The sequence below is a fragment of the Mirounga leonina genome, unplaced genomic scaffold (assembly GCF_011800145.1).
Source record: "Mirounga leonina isolate KUSES-001 unplaced genomic scaffold, KU_Mleo_1.0 Mir_168, whole genome shotgun sequence".
NCBI classification, from domain to species: domain Eukaryota; kingdom Metazoa; phylum Chordata; class Mammalia; order Carnivora; family Phocidae; genus Mirounga; species Mirounga leonina.
This window is the reverse complement of record NW_023270426.1, coordinates 2,342,409-2,350,400: the sequence shown is the minus strand read 5'-3', so window position 1 is coordinate 2,350,400 and position 7,992 is coordinate 2,342,409. Positions and strand designations below refer to the sequence as shown.

The window sequence follows — 7,992 nt, the reverse complement described above, 5'->3', positions numbered from 1 at the left end:
AAAGTAAAGTAAAGTAAAATAAAGTAAATTAAATTAAATAAAATAAAAAAATAAAATAAAATAAAATATAAAATAATAAAATAAATAAAATAAAATAAAATAAAATAAATAGCAAACTGATTTAGCCAAAGTACAACAAAGCCTAGAAAACTGACCGATTGTCATGAGCCTAAGTAGGATGGATGCACCACTTCAAGGACACATCAGCTAGCCTGCTCCCGAGGATTCAATCTGTCCTTCTCGAGGGGGAAACTTCCATTTATAACACAGATCTACCACAAATGTAGTCTTCAGACAGTTCCTCAAGGGCCCTCCACAAGAGCACGGAGCTCACAAAACGGACACTTTAGGGCCTTCTCCCCTCCTGACCAGGACCCATGACCCAAGATGGGCTTGTGAGAACAGTAGGCTACTCTGGCCATGCGGGGGCAGGAAGGGAGGCTGAGACTTAGCATGGCGCCCACCTACCAGCGTGGGCCAGGCTTTGAAGAACTAACAACTTCGTGGCAGAGATTAATGCCAAAAGAAGAGCCAGATGGGAGCCGCTGTTATGAGGAAACACAGCAGCTTTGGTTAACGATCCCGGCAGCCAGTGGCCAGAGTGTTTCCAAGCAGAAGTATGGGGAGTTGGAAGGTGTGTTCATGATGGCTTCAGCAAGAGTCAAAGGAACAGAATCCTCAGCGTCAGGGTTGAGCTCAGGGTGGGGGTCAGCACAAGTTCACACTGGAGGTACCAGGAGGTGGCAGGAGAAAGAAGCCAGAAGCAAGTGGGAGGGGTCAGGGAAAGTGACTGTCGTAGCCCTGGCCTCTTTCGAGAGAGGTCAGCAGTGAACCCTGCCAGGCCCTTGCAGGAAGGACCTAAAGATGGGGTGGAGACCCAGAACCAGTGGACAGGGTCCCTCGGTGCTCAGGAAGTCACAGGGATGGGAAATGAGGTGGGGCTGATCCTCAGGGGGATCCATCTTACACAGTTCTACGCTGGGACATAGCGGATTCCACCGCAGGACAGCTGGTGGCCTGTGGCGTCTAGAGCCGTGAGCACCTCGGAGGTGTTGCAGCTGCCCCGGAATTTAGGTCGTCACCTTGGCAGAGAGAGAATCGTCACTAATGATTCATCCCAACGCATGGGGGGTAGGAGGCCTTCCAGCTGAGTGTCTAAGGAGGCGCCTGGGAGCTCCCGTGTCGGGGTGCATCAGTGGGCGTGGGAGAAGGCAACTTTGAAGTGGAGTCTGGAACTGAGACAAGATGGTGAAAACACCAAAGGGGTGAGGGTGGTGAAAGCCAAACTCACTTCCAAGGCTCTTTACGAAATAAGGCACCAGATGACCATTCAGAGGCTTAGGGGCCGGCGTGGTGGCTTTGATCCCAGGGCTGGGAGAAGGGGGAGGAGTGCCCTAGACCCAGGGTGGGGTGGCAATAGGGGACCTAGTTGGGCTACTGAATTAGAAGTGGTCTGACTCCTCCCTCTCTAATAAAATGTGGCTCCTAAGACATTGGGTGGAGTCTCATATGTTTGCAACTGACAAGAACTCAGCCTATGTGACATCAGTCTGGGCAGCGACAGAATTCAACACCAGGATTTCTCACTTAAGGTGTGGCTCATCAGGGTGTAAACCAGGTTGGTAAACTGCCCAATAAACAATTCTTACAGCATCAGTGGGGTCATCCATCAGTCATATAGCCAACATCCTTGGGCCTGGGCTGAATTTGCTCTTGGCTAATGGCTGTCTTGGGTTTTCTGTCCAGTGAGTCTTACTGAGTAGACACTAAGGTAATTGGGGGAAACAGGGCTAGGATGCCCACCAGTGATGTCACATTCTCTTTACAAAGTTGGACAAGAACCCATAAGACCATGTTCTCCAACTTAGAGGGTGGAAGAATCATCTCCTGGATTTGTTAAAACGCAGACTCTTGTGTTTCACATCGAAGCTAGTTAATCTGAATTTCCAAGAATGTGTTCCAGGAGTCTTCCCCTTAAATAACTTTCCTAGGTGGTCCATATTCTTAAGATCTGTGCACCATACCCTAAGAAACAATAATGTCGAGGCCCATTCTGCTGCAGGAAGTAGAGATGGCTTTTTTATCTTACGAGGATGGATAAGATCCTCCACTGTTTGGCTCACTCATGATGGCCTGGATGCGGTTGAGATGTGGTCTTCAGACCTGAGCCAAAATCAAGAGTTGGGGGCTCAACCAACTGCGCCCCCCGGAGTTCACCATTTTTTTTTTTTTATATCATCCTCATGGGCAGTTTGTTCTGGTGGCAAATGGAAGAATGGGTCAATGGGTCAATGGGTCAAATTTCCTACTACTAGTCATTTATTTTGAGAACCATGTAAGCATCTCCCCTCTACACTCATCACGAACTCTGCGTTCTAGTGGAAGACCTCGGCAAACTCAAGTGTCGGTGCGGGTACATCTGTAATATTTTTTTACCTGCTCTCTTATTCACAGCAGCCAGGACTTTTTTCAACCTCAGAGCGAGTTTCCCAAAGGTAAACACTTTCTCTGTTCACCAGTCTTTGGTCAGCGTGCATCTGGTCCACCCGTAAATTAGCCAGCATATCATTTGGGTCATTCTGTCCTTTGTAAATCAAGATGTTTTGTATATCCTGCCTTTAAGGACTGGACTTTTGGCTGCTTCCTAAGGGGGAAAAAAAATGTAGATAGGTGGTTATTATTTAGAGTTTAGAAGCCTGTTGTTAGCACCTTGTATTATGATGTCATTTTGCTGAAGATTGCCAAGATTCGGTCTGGATCCCTAGAGGACTAGAATGCCTTAGTTTAATTCTGCTTCCTAGCTTGCAAAAAGGGACATATTCAGATATTCAAAAGAAATTCAAATACCAAAATCTGAAAAAGAAAAAAAGGTGAGATGGATAAATATTCAGGGGGGATAATTACTGGACGCATCTGCCAGACTGGGGCTCAGGCCAACGAATTAGTGGTGAGGCAGTAATTCCTGGTTGATTAGTGGCTACCCACATAGGCCTGGGCAGCCAGGCAGTGGCAGGCACAGAGGTCAGGGCAGGAAGAAGGGCTGAGCCTAAAGGTCATGTACACATGGATCATTGTCAGCTGCCCTTGATGGACAGGACTGTGCTTCTGACAGTGGCCTCATATCTGGGGTGACTCTGGCCTCTTTCATCTGCCCACACCTGGGAGCCTCTTTTTAGCTCTTCAAGATCCTCAGATTTCCTGCTCTGAGTGACCAATTACATCCTCACCTCTTTGAGAAATGTGGGCTTCTGTGTCAGAACTTCTGGACATTGTTGAGTGAGCTGGGTTGGGATATATCAGGGGAGACTCTCAAGGGGTGGAAGCCAGTTCTTGAGACTCTTCAGGATCTTTCTCATCTATTGCTCCTAGAGAGCTGGGGTCAGGGCCCTGACAACTTCAGGAAATGGGCTAACAGAGGAAAGAAGCACATACTTTTACAATGACGCAGGATTTCTAGCTGGTGATAATGTGATGAGTAAGATTATGGCACCATGCCAGTGAGGGAGACAGTGCCAGGAGATGATCAGAATTTGGTGATCGAGTTGCTGCCTCTTCCTTTTGCATAGTTCAGGGAAGGAAAGAGAGGCTAGGCCAAAATATACAGCGAGAATCCAGAAAGCTCCCGGCTACAAGAATTCTGCTCTGCCTTACTTCTATGATGGTAAGATTCATCAGGGCTCACGAGTTTCCTTTGTAAAAGGTGAGTACCCCCTGGATGTATTCTTGCTTTAAGTAGATTACTTGCACCCGGCCGAGCTCCTGAAACTTCCAAGAGGGCAGCCGACCTAGAGAATGTGAATTCTGGTGGAGTTGTACAACTAGGAAATGGTGAGTTGTGATGCACTTTGAGGGAGGGGAGCTGGGATTTTGCACATTCAGAGGTTGCCTAGGGTACCACCCTGTGTCTGGGGGTGGGGGCGAGTGGGGAAGAAGGGAGGGGCCATTTACCCGTGTCCGGTCATCTCCCTGCTTTCTCCATTGGGCTCCCTCCCTTCTCCCACTGCTTTTTGGCTGGGCCTACTCCCACTCATTCTTTAGGATCCACATCTCCTTCCCAGCCTCACCCAAGGAGCATTGGCAGCTCCATCCTTTGGGCCCTCGGGGTTGTTTATATACATATTTCACTCTGATCTGTTTATCTACATTTCTCCCACAGCCATGAGTTCTTTGAAAGCAAGGATCCATGTATTCACTTAGCATCTGACAGAGTACACAATGGGACTCACGATGCACAGGCGATGCTATGCACACGATGAATGGATTGATAACAATAAAATCCTTCGCACCTTGTTTAAACAAATGATCAATCGGTGTTGATAAAATAGGTTTCTCATACGATAAAGGCGTTTCTGAATGGCTGGGGAAGGCTACGTGCTATTTTTGTGTTACTTCTGTATTCATGAAAGCAGGCTCCTTTCATGCTTTTCTGAATGAAACTGCTGCCCAGTTAGTTACTGAAAACAAAAAGTATTTTTCCGTTCACCCAAATCAGACCAAATTAATGAAGATCATCAAAACCGTGCAAGCGGACGGTTTCACTGAAGTTTCTGGTTTAAGCAGAGGCCAGCAAGAAGTAAACGTTTGAAAATCCCCAGAAGAGGGGCGCCTGCCAGGCTCAGTCAGTGGAGCGGGTGACTCTTGATCTGGGGATCATGAGTTCGAGCCCCACGTTGGGTGTAGAGATTATTAAAAAATAAATAAACTTAAGAAAAAAAAATACCCAGAAGGGAAACTGTAGAAAGAATACCCTACTAATTACAGGAGATTATATGGACCCCCAAATCACAAGGGTGGCCAGGCGAATTTGGGGAAATTTGATGCATCATTTTACACATTCTAGAGGAATTTTAAAAATGTAATCTTCAGTGGGTGCATGGTTTGGTGAATTCAGCACACTCCTTTGCTGCTCATATCGCAGATTGGCCTAACTCTTTGGGAAAGCAGAATGACAGTATGTACGAGAAGCCAGAAAGAAGTTCCATAATCCAACTCCTGGAAATTTATCCCAAAGCAATACATGAAAAGAAGAAAACCTGTATGTTTGAAAATGTATGTTGTTCTGGTAATAAGGGTGCCGTCTCTCTGCTAGTCCAGTTGGTCTCCATCACCCTTTCAGGCATGGGATGATGTTGCCTCTGGGCTCCCAGTATCCTGGGGTCCTCCCAAGGAGGTACCCTCACAGACACCTGTAAAGCGTTGGGTCTCCCACAAGCCCAGTGAATCAGAGCTGTGGATGCAGGCGACACCCCACTCCCCTCAGAGCAGACCAAGGATTCACCTTGGCTCCTGGCTGTGGTGCCTCATTTTATGTGCCATCCCTCTGGGTCCCTCCCCATTTTTCCAGTCCGCTAGTTCCCACCTGCACCATCTGGAGGCTCCTTAGAACTTGAGTCCATGGTTCTTCTTGGTATATAGCCCCCAGAGCATTCTCAGGCTTTTAGGAAGACAATAATTGCTGATTAAATCAGAATCCAAAGCCTTAACAACCAAACCAATCCCTATCCAACCAACCCAACCGAACAAAAACCTTTTACTTCCCATTCAGAGAGTGTTGGGAGGAGGCAGGTGTTTCGAAAAAGAATGTAAGACCATTTAACAAAAAAACAAAAGGAATTTTAGTTGAGATTCTTTAAGAAAAGTAAAAACTAAAAAAAAAAAAAAAATTAGAAGAACAAATTTGCCAAAATCTTTAGAAATGGAGACAACCTCCAATAGGGGATTGATGAGTAAAATTAGTGGTCCTCATACATTTCTGCTTACTACATGAAATACTGTTTACCCTCTTGCATATTTTTAGGTTAACATTTAAAATTTTCATCATAAGTTTAAGTAGTTGCAAAGGAGGCAATTTCCTGCATACTATAAACATTGACATTTTAAAATGGAATAGTCGGTCTCTTAAATGAATCCAATAAAATGTAAACACCATAGTGATTATGCCTACTATTCACCATTTCAAAAATATATGAAAAGCCTCTTCTTTACCTACAGTAGTCTGCCTAGTTTATTTTTCTCTTTACGCTATAACTCCATTCCATATTCTCACCCCTCAGGATTATATCCTAATTTCATGTATTTCTGTGTTTGAATGTATTTTTTCTATCACCCTACTATACTTCTCTGCAATGAAAAGATATATACATTTAAATTTCAATTTTTAATTTTCCTGTGGCTAAGTGCTGAAACATTTTCTTCTAGATTGAGATATATTTATCAGTAATAATCAAGTATTCAAAATAATATAAAATATATTACAAAGTTTTAAAATTATTAGACATAAGTATTTTTTTTTACAATTACTGCATGTATTTGTTGTTGAATACTACTTCTTACAAGAAAGAGATATAGTTTAGCATCAATGTTTTCTGTTTTTCATTTTTGTAAATTCTAAGAATGTTTTTACCATTACTAAGTAGATGGGGTTGTAAGGTGTTCTGAACTTTTCAATCCTTAGAACTCCTTCTAATTTATACACTCATTTAGTGATCTTAAGGTCATCCTTTATTGAAAGCAATTATTTGGAAATCATATGACTCGCAGAAGAACTTGTTACACAGCCATTAGAAGTATATACTTTCTCAACACAGTCCGGTATTTTAAGTAGATAAAAAACTGACAAAGTTTCCCTGAAGTTTTTACACCCTGGAATAATGCACCCTTTTAAGATTCTCAGTGAATGAGAGTTATGCCCCCCCCCTTTTTTTGCAATTTGGAAAATATAAGGCTATGGTGATACAGTTAGGAAAGGAAACAGGGAGACACCTTGACTGCATTCTCTAAAACAGCAAATCAGTTTCTGGAAATAATATAGATGCAAGTTGAAGATTCAGAAACAAGTGGTCTTAAAATGATCTTAAGTATGCACCTACCCCTTGAAAATCCCCTGGGGGGGGTGCACATCTCAGTTTGCAGGCCATTTACATCATCTTATTGAATTTGGTAAGAGAGACAGGTCAGCTCAGGCTACGTCTTGGTTGGGATTTTGTAACCGGGATTTTGTAATTTTGTACCTTGGGAGTATAGAACTGTGGCACTAGGGATAAAACAGCTATTCCTCTGGGTTGGTAGATTGTTAAAGGAGGCTGCCCTGATCCTTTATATTCTATTCTTCTATGTTTTCTTCTCAATGCTAGTAACCTGAACTTCAATTTTGGGCTACCAATGTGGAGCCCGTATACTGACTACCTAAATAAAAAATGATTATTAAGACTGTAAAAACATGAGAAATCTTTAGAGTATGGTAAGGGAAAAAAGCAAAATATGTAGCTGTATGAAAATTAGGACTTCAATTATGCAAAACTACATCAACTACAAAACTACATAAATTTCTCGACAACACTGTGAGTCAATAAGCAAAAATGAAGTTGTGATTTGTGTGTGTGTGAAATGTCTTTTAAAATAATGATTACCTTTGTGAGGCTGGGGTCAGATAATCTGTCTAATCTGATATTCTCTTTCCCCCAGTGGTACCCAAGGAATTGGGTGCAAGTTTAAGTTCCCCCAAATAAAGCTTTCAAGAGATGGATGATCAGTTTTTCACGATTCACTATGGGCGTCATTCCCCAAACAGGCTTACACTCTTCTTCAAGCTGGTTTAATACATCCCATGTCTTAACGTCATAAATTTGGTAAGTTTTCCTCCTGCTCTATGATACTCTTTATTCATATTAACTTTTTAGCTTTCTTTCATTTCCCGGTTTTATAATGTTGCAAGAGTTCAGGAGCTCGACCTTGTTGACTTACGCTGCTCTGAAATTTTACCACTTTTCGTAAATTTTTACTTTTTAGAGTCCTTATTTTAAAAAAAAGAACAGGTCATGATTGGCAGCCTCCCAAACGAATCTTTTTTCTCAAATTTCTGTGTCTAGTGTTCTTCTCGTTTTGCTTTTGCGAGATCTAAGCGCTCGGTGTATTTCCACCAAAAGGAGAGAAGAGTGTAGTCCGAGAGCATTTACGGGTGCGAAGGAGTAATGACAGCCACCACCCTTCTGG

The 7,992-nt window shown here is 43.2% G+C and overlaps 1 long non-coding RNA gene across 1 annotated transcript; it reads left to right on the top strand.

Annotated features, from left to right (window-relative positions):
• Positions 1-2,288: 2,288 nt before the first annotated feature.
• LOC118016540 lies at positions 2,289-7,218 on the top strand. The gene is made up of 2 exons (XR_004680852.1): positions 2,289-3,828; positions 4,157-7,218. It is a non-coding gene; the product is annotated as an uncharacterized LOC118016540 (long non-coding RNA).
• The last annotated feature ends 774 nt before the right edge of the window (positions 7,219-7,992 follow it).